Source organism: Muntiacus reevesi, chromosome 2 (assembly GCF_963930625.1).
Source record: "Muntiacus reevesi chromosome 2, mMunRee1.1, whole genome shotgun sequence".
NCBI lineage: Eukaryota > Metazoa > Chordata > Mammalia > Artiodactyla > Cervidae > Muntiacus > Muntiacus reevesi.
In genome coordinates, this window is record NC_089250.1 from 275,850,529 (window position 1) to 275,865,276 (window position 14,748).

The following is a 14,748-nucleotide window of genomic DNA, read 5'->3' on the forward strand; positions in this document are numbered from 1 at the left end:
TCTGTTAGGCGAAACTCTGATGGAAGAGGCTGCCATCACCTGATTGCTGTTCTTCCCTTACCGCTGGGGGACAACCAGGTATCCCGTGTTACCCCATATGCTGTAACAGGCAACACAGAACACGGCCCGGAACACAGCCCTGATGAAAAGCTGAGTCAGAAAGTCATCAAGCCTCTAGATCAACTACAGCTCATCATGAACATAAGGGACAGATTTACATTTCCACTGAAAACACAATCAACCAAAACCAGCCTGTTGACAATTCCCCAGGGTAGAAGAATTGTCCCCTTTTAATACCGATTAAATGACATGACCCACAGCTATAAAAAGGAATGCATTTGACTCAGTTCTAATGAGGTGGATGAACTTAGAGCCTTTAATACAGAGTGAAGTAAGTCAGAAAGAGAGTAAATATCATATGTTAACACATATGTATGGAATCTAGAAAGATGGTTCTGATGAACACACCTGTAGGGCGGCAATAGAGCTGCAGACATAGAGAACAGACTTGTGGGCACAGTGCGGGAAGGAGAGCGTGGGATGAATTGGGAGAGGAGCATTGAGACATAGCCATCACCACGTGTGAAAGAGATCGCCAATGGGAAGGTGCTCTATAACCCAGGGAGCTCAGACCCAGTGCTCTGTGACAACCTAGAGGGGTGCATGGGGTGGGAGGTGAGGGAGGAGGCCCAAGAGGAAGGGGACATACATGTACCTATGGCTGATTCATGGCAATGTATGGCGGAAACCAACATAATATTGTAAAGCAATTATCTTCCAATTAAAAATAAATAAATTTAAATATAATTAAATAAATAAATGATATGACCCAAAGTGAAGAGCTAATACAGGTGTATCTCAGAGATGTTGCTAGTTTGGTTTTAGACGGCCACAATAAAGAGAACATGGTAATAAAGAGAGTCACACAAGTTTTATTTTTCCAGGGCGTGTGAAAGTTGTGTTTACACTACAGTGTAGTCTATTTAGTGTGCAAAGCATTCTGTCCGAAAGGACAATGTACACTCCTTAATTTAAAAGCACTTGTGTTTACATGTGTTCCACAGCCCAATCCCCCCTCCATGGCTGATTCATATCAATGTATGGCAAAAACCACTACAATATTGTAAAGTAATTAGCCTCCAACTAATAAAAATAATCATGTCAATGTATGACAAAAACCACTACAATATTATAAAGTAATTAGCCTCCAACTAATAAAAATAAATGGAAAAAAATGAAAAAATACATTAAAAATTTTAAAAATAAATAAATAAAAGCACTTGGGACTTCACTGTCGGTCCAATGGCTAAGCCTCTGCACTCACAATGCAGGGGGCCCAGGTTTGATCCCTGGTCAGGGAACTAGATCCCACATGCTACAACTAAGACCTGGCACAGTCAAATAAATAAATAAAAATAAAATTTAAAAAAAGTATTTTATTACCAAAAAACAAACGCTGGGATATCCCTTGTGGTTCAGTGACTAAGACTCCCTGCTCCCACTGCAGGTGGCCTGGGTCTGATCCCTGGTGAGGGAACTAGATCCCACATGCCGCAACTAAGATCAAAGATCATGAATGCCACAAGTAAGACCCAGGACAGCCCAGAAAACAAGCTAACAACCATCTGACAACCTAGGGTTGCCGCAAACCTTCAATTTGTGAAAAATGCAGTATCTTCAAAGGGCAGAAAAGTGAGATATGCCTGTCCACGTGTGTGTGTTGTTCAGTCACTATGTCACATCTGACTGTGACTCCATGGGCTGTAGTCCTCCAGGCTCCTCTGTCCTCCACCATCTCCCAGAGTTTGCTCAAATTCATGTCCATTGAATGTATATGTATGTGTATGTATGTATACATATTAAAATTTGTATATGTATAATTAACTGGAGAAGGAAATGTCAACCCACTCCTGTAATCTTGCCTGGGAAATCCCATGGACCAGGGAGCCTGGTGGGGGGTCACAGTCCATGGGGTTGCAGAGAGTCAGACATGACTGAGCCAGTGAGCATGCACGCACACATAAAAACAAACACAATAGAATGAGGAACACGAGACATGTTAGAATGGTTGCCTCTGGTGGGAAAGACAGTGAGAGAAAGAAACTGGAATTCTCTTAGGCCACTTCTAGTGCAGCGTCACGACTAAGAGGGAACTTGCGGGTGGGGAGTACATATTGAGAAGAGGGCTGGAAAATGGGAGGTGAAGCCCACCCACTGTTCTGAAGCTCCTGTGTGGATGAGAAGTGACAAAATCTCAGCACATCAACTATACTTCACCGCCCCCCCCCAAAAAAAACAAAAAAAACCCCCAAAACGTCAGCACTGTAGACACACAAATGTAGGATGTCTTTGTGAGACAGGTGCGCAGGGCTTTCGGTGTCTACCTGAGTTGGACACGACCGAGCAACTGAATAACAGCAGCAAGTACAAAATCCTACGGGTTCACGTCAAAGTACATGATCTGTTGATCCCGCTTTTCTGTATTCGTAAATGCCGAACATCAGGGAGAGGGGTTAGTAGGAAGGAATCAGGAGCCTGAGAACTCTTTGGAAGATTTTATGGCGTTGCCATTATCTTTGGGGGGGGGGGCATGCCCCACAGCTTGTGGGATCTTAGTTCCCCACCCAGGATTGAGCCTCGACCCCTTGCAGTAGACACTGGGAGTCCTAACCTCTGGACAGTCAGGGAAGTCCCTTCCATTGTCTTAAGAAAAGTGGGGGTGGGGGGGGAGAGAACAAAAGAGAAAAGAAAGAGAAAAGTTGGGAGACTGGAGCTATATTAGTGGTCATCAGATATAAAATAATAGGGAGGTGACCATAGTATAGGAAGAAGAAAAACAAGCCAACACTGGCTAATTTTTTTTTCTTTTATTTCATTTATTTTTTATTTATTTATTTTTTATTAGTTGGAGGCTAATTACTTCACAACATTTCAGTGGGTTTTGTCATACATTGACATGAATCAGCCATATAGTTACACATATTCCCCATCCCGATCCCCCCTCCCACCTCCCTCTCCACCCGACTCCTCTGGGTCCTCCCAGTGCACCAGGCCTGAGCACTTGTCTCATGCATCCCACCTGGGCTGGTGATCTGTTTCACCATAGATAATATACATGCTGTTCTTTCAAAACATCCCACCCTCACCTACAGAGTTGAAAAGTCTGTTCTGTACTTCTGTGTCTCTTTATAGTTATTTTTTATCAAGGCATAAATTATGAAAAATAAAATGCACATATTTTATTTAAAATTTGTTTCTCCAGTTTTATTGAAAGGTAATTGACATATAACATTGTGTAAGTTTAAGATGTACAGCATGTTGATTGGATATAATTATATATGATACTTCATGGTACTCATCACCAGAGAAACCATCTATACCTGCCTACATGCTAATGGGAGCTACCCAGGTGGTACTGGCGATAAAGAACCTGCCTGTCGATGCAGGAGATATAAGAGACTTGACTTCGACCCCTGGGTCAGTAAGATCCCCTGGAGGAGGAAATGGTAACCCACTCCAGTACTCTTGACTGGAAAATCCCATGGAGAGAGGAGCCTGGCGGGCCACAGTCCATGGGGTCGCAAAGAGTCAGACACAACTGAGCAGGCACACACATGCTAATGAGCTGCACCAGAACTGGGATTTCTTTCATATAATGCTGTAAATTAGTAAAACAAAAATGAACCCGACTTTTTTAGGGTTGGTGATTCATACCATAGGGGTTTGAGAAGACTTGATTATGGCTGTGCTGCAGAAGAAGCATATCTGTCTTAAGATATGGTCTAGAACACAAGCTAAAAGGAAAAGGGAATCAATGAATCTTCAGGTGGAACACAATTTTACTAACAAGGTGTTAGTGTAAATGAAAATTTTCATGGAATAAGTACGACACCTACAGAGGCGTTTAAAAAAATTATTTATTTTATTTGGCTGTGCCAGGTCCTAGCTGTGGGATGCAGGACCTGCACTTGCGACATGTGGCATCTTGTTCCCCAGTCAGAGACTGAACCAGGCCCTGCACATTGGGAACATGGGGTCTTAGCCACTGGACCACCAGGGAAATCCCTAAAGGGAATATTTTACCTCCCTTGGTTCCCAGGATGAGCAGTTCTTGGAATGTAATTCCAGATTCCAATAATGTTGTTAGCTGAAGGGCAATTCTGCTTCTTTTTTTTTTTTTTTTGCTCAGAAAAAAATGCAATGTATTAGACATGCATGATTTGTACCCAACAATTTGACTGGATTTAACAATCTCTATGGAGATAGGCATAGAGGTAAGTGATTACTCGGCTTCAGTGTACCATTTGTAGTCCAGGTGAGATCATCCATAATAGAATCTAAGATGTTTCAGGGGCTTCGCTGGTGGCTCATTGATAAAGAATCTTCCTGCAATGCAAGAGGCCTGGGTTTGACCCTTGGTTGGGAAGATCCCTGGGAGAAGCAAATGGCTACCCACTCTAGTATTCTTGCCTGCAGATTCCCATGGACAGAGGAGCCTGGTGGGCTACAGTCCATGGGGTCACATGCTGCAGGATGTGGCCAGAAAAAGAAAAAAGAAGAAGAATTAAGTAGTTTAAGAATGCTTGACTCTCTGCCCCTAGCTTCCTCTTGGTAAATTTGCAAGTGGACCACAAGGGCAAGAGAACCTCCAGTTGCAGGTCAGTCACTTGAGCAAGACAATGTTCCAGGGAAGACAGAGGGAAGTCAGCTGGCTTGCAGCAATGGAAGAATGACAGAGAATCTTACCTCCCGCCTTAGTGATTAACTGAGACTGTTTCATTTTAAAGACTGTTTTGGCTGAGGAGATGGCTACAAGTCCACCTTCTCCCCAGATCGTTAGCTTTTCTGAATAAAGCATCTTTCTTCCGAATGGAAGCCTGTCCCTCGATTTATAGTCTGTTGAGTGGTAAGTGGCCAAACCTGCCATCAGCTACAGATCTAACTGCTGGGCTAGGATAGCCAATGGGTCAATGCTGGTCACCAACCCTCTGAGTTAATACACCCAGGGTGAGTCTTCTATCTTCATGCGTGAAGATTAAACTTGGCAATTTATAGTTAGGATGGCTTACTGCTGGAGCCTGCACTAATGCAGATGTTAAAGCATTGATAGCCTTTTCTATTTATTAATTCAGTTGGGTCTGGTTGGCTAGAGTTTAGTAATGCATAGAGAGCGTGGGCAACGCAGGGACATCTAGGCACCTAATCCTCCCGTTGTCTGGTTAGATGTAGAAATCCCCCGAGTGATCAGGAACAGAGAAAGCCAGGGTTCCCTTAATTCTTTCAGAATCAACCAACATTCTTCCTTAGATATGAAACGGCCTAAATATTTCACAACTCGTGAGCAGAACTGCAGTTTGTATGTGGAGGTATTACACCACTTAGAGGTTAATTCCTGTAACAGAGGGATAGTATCTAATCTCTCCACAACAGCTTAAAGTGAAAGTGATAAAACTCAGGGCGCCCGCATTGTAGGCCGACTGTTCACCTTCTGAGCCACCAGGGAAGCCCCCACTTTGTGTGGTTGCCTTAAAAAAAAATTACAATATTGCAAGTCAACTATACTTCAATTTAAAAAAAAAAAGTTAATGCAAGACTCAACTACTACATTTAAGTTCTGTTTTGATGGCTTGTGTCCTGGGTCTTATCTTATGGGTCACTTGATGGATTTCAGAATCTATTCAGCCCTTCACCAGGACCCCCACCCTTTTCACTGCTTCACCTCCTTTTGCCAGGTTTTCCTTCCTGAAGACTAGAGCTCCTTATCTCATATCTCCTATTTTCCTTCACTGCCTGTGCGCTCAGCTCTCCCAGCAAACAGAGCTCCTTGAAGGAGGGGACCAAGTCACATCCCCTTCCATCCCTTTGTGCAAGGCTGGATGCAGGCACGAGGCTCGTTAAATGCTTTTGTTGCTTGAATTCACCTCAGAGATCTGAAGCTTCCCTTCTCCTGGTTGGGGCCCAGCTGGCCTTGGGGTCCCCCCACACTGGAGTGTCTCAGGTAGGTGCAGACTGTGGGGAGCTGAGTGTGTAAGAGGGCTGAGAGGGAGCAGGGTCTGAGTGAATCCCCCAGTTTCACATCTCTTCTTATGGCCCTTGAGATCCATGAATTCAAGTGTCCAAAGAAATAATCAACCAACCATGTATAATGGGAATAGGAAAGGGTTTTGTTTGAACCAAACTGAGGACTGTATTCTGGGAGACAGATGCTCAGATAGTTCTGAGGAACTGCTTCACTGAAGCAAGAGTTTTCAGCTCAGCCTTATACTTTATCCAAACAAAGAACATACATCAAACATGCCAAGGCTCCAAAAAAGACAGACTCAGTACATAGTGAGACAGCAGGACCCTGGTGTCAGAGAAGGGAACTTTCTCTTCCAGGGAGTGTTAACACGGATTCCATGAGAACAGAGTTGTTCATCATCATCTTCAGAATAGATCTCTTTTACCTCAACGGTTAAAGCAGATGTGCTGTGAGAGTTGGGCAGGCTGTCTTAGTTCACACACAGTTCAGGCTGAATTGTGTATAAGACAGATTGACTTCTCCATTCCCCAATATGTGAACATCTTCTCCATCACAAGCAGCTAAAAATGTTAGAACCATATGATCCAGCAATCCTACCTCTGAGGATATACCCAGAAGAGTTGAAGCCATACTCGGGAAGAGACATGTGTCCACTGGTGTTCATAGCACCATTATTCACAGTAACTAAGACATGAAAGCAACCCAAGCGCCCATTGACCAAGGGATGGTGAAGCCAGTTTGGTAGGTACCAATAGCAGAGTGTATTCAGCATTTAAAGAGAAGGGAGTATAACACGCTACAAGGTGGATGGACCTAGTGGATATCACACTCAGTAAAATAAACCTGATAATAAAGGACAAATTTTGGATGATTCCACTGAAATGAAGAACCTGGAGTAGTCGATTCTTTGAGACAGAAAATAGAAAGGTGATTGCCAAGAATTGGGAAAGGATAAAGGGGGATTTGTTGTTGTTGTTGAATATGTAGTTTCTGTTTGCCAGAGGAAAAACTTTTGGTTGCACAAAATGTGAATGTACTTAACATGGAAACGGGGTAGGACCCTAGGGTCCTTGACCCCCATGTCCTCTGCCTGCCTTCTGTCTGTGGGATAAGCTTAGCCAAAGAATCAGTTTAATCCAAGAAGTGAGAGCATGCAGAAACAAAGGCCAACAGTCAAAAGAGAACAAATAATAATAATGTGGTGACGAGGCATAGTCAGGGACCTTTAGTTCCTCCTCAAGGGCTGCAGACAGTATTCTGAGAGTGTGTGGAGACGGACATTTCCTCCAGGTGCAAGAGAGTAACTAGCTGATGACCGGAATGTAGCCATGACAACAGCTGCCCCAGTTCAGAGAAACAGCTTCAAGGAAACGGGAACAAATTGACCTTGTGACCGGAGAGTAACTGTACCTAAAACAATCAAGGTGCTGCTGGTCCAACCATCGATGACCCAGTTCAAGATGACTGTCAGAGCTGACCGAGCTGTTTCTCCACGTAGCCCCCTCCCTCTGTCCATAAACCTCTTACCCGCTGCCTGTTGGGCTGGGAGGGGAGTCGACCTCGGGCAGGAGTGTAACCCCCCCCCCCCCCACTGCCGGCATCCAAAATAAAGCAAACTTTCCTTCCACCAACCTGGCCTCCTCAATGGCTTTTGAGCAGCCGGCAGCCAGACTTTGCTTTCAGTTACAAAATGACTGAACTGAATACTTAAGGACGGTTAAAATTTCCTGTTATGTGTCTGTTACCACAGTTAAAAACATCTTAGAAAATCTCACAAGGGTAACCACAGAAGGGTTCAGTGCTGACAGGAACTTTGCACAAGCTTCTGGTCCTCTCAGCCTCATCCCCACCCCAGTTACCCAGGGTTAAGTGTTGTCTTCTGTGCTCAGGGGCTCCCCTCTTTGGATTTTGGACAAACATCAGCTCCAGCCCTTAACCTCATCTCAATAGCACCTTAACCTCAGGCTCCCTGACTGCCCCAGTGCTCCAGACTCTGCTCCAAGGATCCAGTAAGTCTCGGGTCACCCTCTTCTGTGGGAGACTGGGCGCTGAGTTCACATCCTCCCAAAGAGGCCTCTGCAACCCCAGAGTGCAGGGTGGGGGTGGGGTCAGCCCGGCTCCTGACTGAGGGTGGAGAGCCCCATTTTCCAGATGAAAGTAGAAGGAGCTGGGAGCTATTGTGTTTGTGTGAGAAGAGGAGGGGCTGGGAGAGATTGGATCAATGTCCAGAGGCTCTTGGACTGGTTTTAGACTGACGCTCACTCCACACTCAGATGACCCTCACATAGAGTTTGTGATACGGGTACCACTGCCTTCAGCCTCCTGTCTCCTCTCTGCCCTCCATGTCTGCTGATGCCTCCTCTAGGAGCTGAGCATTCCGCTGAGGACGACTCAGTGGTGTTTCGTGTTGAATTACCTTGGAGTTTTGTACACTCAGCAGCTCTGTGAAGCTGGCTCTCCGGTTTATCCTTGGCATAAAACTTTAAAAACTGATGAAATACACATAAATTGGCCATCTTCACCATTTTTAAATGAACCTTCAGCAATATTGGGTAAATTTACCCAGCTGTGTAACCAGTTCGCAGAACTCTTTTTGTCTTGTAAACTGAAACCGTGTCCACATTTAATGATGACTCCCCATTTTCCCCCTCACCCAGCACCTAGCAAACCAGCATTCTACTTTCTGTCTTTGTAAATTTGACTGTATTAGCTACTTCATAGAGGTATTTGTCTTTTGGTGACTGGCTTATATCACTTAGCATATTTTCCTCAAGTTTCCTCTATGTTATAGCATCGGTCAGAATTTCCCATGTTTTTAAGGCTGAATAATATTCCACTGTAGGTATAGAGCACATTGTATTTATCCATTTTTCTTTTCTTTTCTTTTTTTCCCATTTATTTTTATTAGTTGGAGGCTAATTACTTTACAATATTGTAGTGGTTTTTGCCATACGTTGACATGAATCAGCCATGGATTTACATGTTTTGCCCTTCCCGATCCCCACTCCTGCCTCCCTCTCCATCCCATCCCTCTGGGTCTTCCCAGGGCACCAGCCCTGAGCACTTGTCTCATGCATCCAACCTGGGCAGGTGATCTGTTTCATCCTTGACAGTATACTTGTTTCAATGCTATTCTCTCAGAACATCCCACCCTCACCTTCTCCCACAGAGTAAAAGTCTGTTCTGTACATCTGTGTCTCTTTTTCTGTTTTGCATATAGGGTTATCGCTACCATCTTTATTTATCCATTTTTCGTGGATGGCCATTTGGGTTGCTTTCATCTCTCAGCTAATCTGAATAATGCCACCATGAACACTGGTGTGCAAACGTCTCCTATGACCTCACTTTCAGTTCTTTTGGGTGCACACTCAAAAGTGGGATTTCTCAACCATGATGGTAATTTCAGTTTTGGTTTTTTGGAGGAACCACCATACTTTATCCACAGCAACTGCACCATTTTATGTTCCTAACGACAGGGCTCATAGGTTTATCAGCAGTGTTTGACCAAGAAGGAAACGCAGGTCCTGAAAAGTATATGACTTGTTCAAGTGCAGAGAGGTGGGGCCAAGATCCTAATCATAGCTTCCTGACTCTTTGAATGTTTACCCTCAACCATAATGCTCAACTCGGACCTTAGAGTAACATGGACAGAAGCCCCCTGCCCTTAACTCGTGTTCACTGAGTCAGCCTGGCCCTGCAGAGCAAGTGTAAGGGGGAGACATTCCATGTCCCAATGGATAGAAACTAGAGTCTGTTATTTCTGATTCAGAATGAAGATTAGTCCTTCATTAGTCCTAATGAAGATTAGGCACATGGGAGGTCAGTCTGGTTTTTCTTTTTTTTTCGATAGTCAATAATAATTAACTAGAATTTTTTTTTTCTTTTTCATTGGAGGAAAATTGCTTTACAATGATGTGTTGATTTCTGCTGTATAATAAAGTGAATCAGTCCTAATTATAAATATACTTTCTTCCTGTTGAGCCTCCCTCCCCCTTCTGATCCCATGTGTCTACATCCCCACAGAGAGCCAGGCTGAGCTCCCTGAGCTGTGCAGAGGCTTCCCACTAACTCCGCTTTACACATGTAATGTGTATATGTCAGTGATACTTTGTCAATTCATCCACCCTCTCCTCCCCTGCTGTGTCCACAAGTCCAATCTCTATGACTCCATCTCAATTCTGGCCCTGCAGATAGGTTCATCTGTACCATTTTTCTAGATTGCATATACATATATATATACATTAATATACAATATTTGCTTTTCTCTTTCTGACTTACTTCACTCTTTATATCAGGTTCTAGGTTCATCCACCTCACTACAATTGACTCAAATTCTTTACTTTTTATGGTTGAGTAATGCGTGCTGCAATTCATGGGGTCGCAAAGAGTTGGACAAGACTGAGTGACTGAACTGAACTGAACTGAATACTTCATTGCATATATGAACCACATCCTCTCTATCTATGCATCTGTCTAAGGACTTCTGGGTTGCTTCCATGTCTTGCCTATTGTAAATAGGGCTGCAACGAACGTCAGGGTACATGTGTCTTTTGAATTATAGTTTTCTCAGGGTTTATATCCAGCAGCGGGATTGCTGGGTTATATGGTGGTTTTATTCCTAGTTTGTTAAGGAATGTCCATCCTGTTTTCCATTGTGGCTTCGTTAATTTACAATCCCACCAACAGTGCAGCAGAGTTCCCTTCTCTCCACATCCTCTCCAACATTTATTGTTTGCAGATTTTCCGATGGTGACCATTCTGACTGCTGTGAGGTGATAGCTCAATGACTTGTGGACCCAGTGGGGGAAGGGGAGGGTCGAACAAATTGGGGGATTAGGATTGACATGTATACACTACATGTGCAAAACAGATAGCTAATAGCAACCTGCATAGAAGACAGGAACCTCAGCTTTTTGCTCTATGGTGCCCTAGAGGGTTGGGATAGGGGCGGGGTGGGAGGGAGGCCCAGCAGGGAGGGGACAGATGTATGCATATAGCTATTCACTGGGCTTCCTTCCCTTGTGGCTCAGTGGTAAAGAATTTGCCTGCCAATGCAGGAGACACAGGTTTGAGCCCTGGATCAGGAAGATCCCCACGATTAGGAAATGGCAACCCACTCCAATATTCTTGCCTGGCGAATCCCATGAACAGAGGAGCTGGCGGGCTACAGCCCGTGGAGTGGCACAGAGTCAGACACGACTGAGGGGCTAAACAACAACAAAGCTGATTCACTTCTTTGTGTCGCAGAAACTAGCACACATTGTAAAGCAATTATACACCAATAAAAAATCAAAAAAGAGAACACTCATATAAGTAAAATCAGAAATGAAAGAGGAGATATTATAAATGGTACCTCAAATATACACAGTCTTACACACATTCCTTATATTATGAAAAAGTATACGCCAACAAATTGGATAACCTGGAAGGAAAAAATAAACAATCTGAATAAACCAATAACAAGAAAGGAAGTTGAATCAGTTATAAGAAACCTCTCAACACAGAAAAGATAGTTTCATTGGTGAATTCTACAAAACATTTGATTTAAAAATTTTTTTAAACAATTTTGGCTGTACTAGGTTTTTGTTGCCGCGGGAGGACTTTCTCTCTAGTTGCAGTGATCCGGGACTACTCTTCATTTTGGTATGCATGCTTCTCCTTGCAGTTGCTGAGTTTTTGTTTAGTCCCTCAGTATTGTCTGGTTCTTTGCAACCCCATGGACTGCAGCACGCTAGATTTCCCTGTCCTTCACTGTATCCCGGAGTTTGTTCAAAGTCATGTCCATTGAATCAGTGATGCCATCCAAGCATCTAATCCTCTGTCTCCCCCTTCTCCTCCTGCCCTCATTCTTTCCCAGCATCAGGGTCTTCTCCAATGAGTCAGGTCTTCACATCAGGTGGCCAAAGAATTGGAGCTTCAGCATCAGCATCAGCAGGTAGATTCTCATCCTCTTACACCACCAGGGAAGTCCAAACAACTAAGAATTTTAAACGACTACATGTATTTCTAGACCCCTTCCTTTTCTAAGATAATGGAGAAAACCTGTGCTGTCAGTGTGTACACTTTCAAGGGTCCCCTCATAATGGAAGAATTTTTGATGATACCATGATTGGGAATTTTTTCATTCTCTTCTCATGTCGCATGGTTTTCTTTCAACTCCCCTCTGACTTAGTTTCCGTTCTGTCAGGGCTAGCCTGGCTTAGGGATTTGGACGATTTCCACATGCAACCAAGGCAGGAAATCTACTGGTCCAAGGCACAGTGATGAATTCATGTCAAAAACAGGATGTATGGAGGGAGGGGGCAGAAGGCAAGAGAGAGTGAGATGAAGTAATGTTTTCGTGTGAAAGAGAAAAGAGGAAGGAAGTGAAGTGAAATGAAGTGAAGTGAAGTTGCTCGGTCGTGTCTGGCTCTTTGTGACCCTGTGGACTTTAGCCAACTAGGCTCCTCTGTCCATGGGATTTCCCAAGCAAGAGTGCTGGAGTGGGTCGCCATTTCCTTCTCCAGGGGAATTTTCTGGCCCAGGGATCAAACCCAGGTCTCCTGCATTGTAGGCAGTCGCTTTACCATCTGAGCCACTAGGGAAGTCCAAAAGAGGCAGGAGGAGGAGGCAAAGACAGAAGGATTAATGTACTAAAGACTGGTGGTGATGGGGTGGGAGCAGATTATCAATAGTGAATTACAGGTTACCATGAATGCAACATCAATTTAAAATATTCATATATAACGTATACACAAAGCACCCAAACTCAGCCATGGTTATAGAATTGAGCAGTAATTTCAGATACTTCAGGAAGTACATGAAAAAGAAAAGGTGTTAATATTTGAGAGATAGAGGTCAGAAGGCTGGGAAATTTAGGGGAGGGGTGATGATCAGGACACTCACCTTGAAATACAGGGTGGTTGTTCAATGAGAAAGGAAAAAGAAAAGGAATGTGAGCATATCTGTGATATCTCAGTCACCGTGAGATGAATTAAAAACATGGGAAATTATACTGAAAATATGAGAGAATGGTGAGAAAGCAGCAGAGGTGGACCTGAGGGACTCTCATGAATCATAACAGGAAGAGAGTGCCTGACAACCGGGGTTGTCTGCTGGACTGGGCTTCCCTGGTGGCTTGGTGGTGAGAAGCCGGTGCAGGAGAAGGTGGTAAGCCGATGCAGGCGGTAAGAAGACAACTGGTCTCCTGCCAATGCAGGAGACATGGGCTTGATCCCTGGGTTAGGAAGATCCCCTAAAGGAGAAAATGGCAACCCACTCTAGTATTCTTGGCTGGGAAATCCCATGGACAGAGGAGCCTGGCCGGCGACAGTCTATGAGGTTGCAAAGATTCAGATACGACTGGTTGACTAAACAACAGCAAAAGCAACAAAACTCTGTGCGATGTGATATCAGACATGCCATTCTCAAGGCTTAAGTGTCTGTCCTTAGATTATGTTAAACTCTGTATGTTTTCTCCTATTATAATTGTGTGAAAAGTCAGACTCTTAAAAAAACGATGTGGAAGTTTTTTCAACATATGTATGTGGACTTGATTCCAAATGTCCTTCTGTTGTTAAAGAGGGGAGTGCTCCTTACTTCTAAATCCCCAATGCCTACTTTAGATGTCTTGTACTTTTTTCTTAATTTATACTCTCACTTGCTTGGCTGTCTCAACTTGAATTATTTTTTTTAAATTTATTGAAGTATAGCTGATTTTAAGTGTTGTGTTAATTTCTTCTGAAGAGCAAAGTGACTCAGTTATACATATGTATTGATATCTTCTCTATCATTTTCTTTTCCATGACTGTTTATCACAAGATATTGATTATAGTTCCCTGTGTTATACAGTAGGACCTTGTTGCTTATCTATTCTATATACAATAGTTTGCACATGCTAATCCCAAACTCCCAATCAATCCTTCTCCCTCTCTCTTGGCCATTGTAAGTCTAGTCTGTATATCTGTGAGTCTGTTTCTGTTTCATAGATAGGTTCATTTGGGTCGTATTTTAGACTCCACATATAAGTGATACCATACAGTATCTGTCTTTCTCTTTCTGATTTACTTCACTAAGCATGATAATCTCTAGGCCCATCCATACTGCTGCAAGTGGCATTGTTTCATTTTTCATGGCCGAGTAGTATTCCATTGTTTGTCTATCTGTCTGTATGTCTGAATATATATATTTGTTATAGTTGAGTTGCTAAGTTCTGTCCGGCTCTTTTTCAACCCCATGGACTGTAATTAGCCAGGTTCCTCTGTCCATGGAATTTCCCAGGCAAGAATACTGGAGTGGGTTGTCATTTCCTTCTCCAGGAGATCTTCTTGACCGAGGGATTGAACCTGCACCTCCTGCATCGGCAGGCAAATTCTTCACCACTAAATATTTTTATATATATATATATATATATATATATATATATATAGCATCTATCACACACACACACACATATATATATACATGTGATCACATCTATCATATATATATGATATATCACATCTTGTTTATCCATTGATCTGTTGATGAGGTTTAGGTTGTTTCCATGCCTTTGCTCTTGTATATAGTGTTGGTATGAACATAGGGATGCCTGTATCTTTTTGTATTATAGTTTTGTCTGGGTATACAGTCAGAAGTGGGATTACTGGATCCTATATCAGCTCAAGTTTTAATTTTTTTGAGGACCCTTTATACTGTTTTCCATAATGGCTGCAGCACTTTATATTCCCACCAAGAGTGTAAGAGGG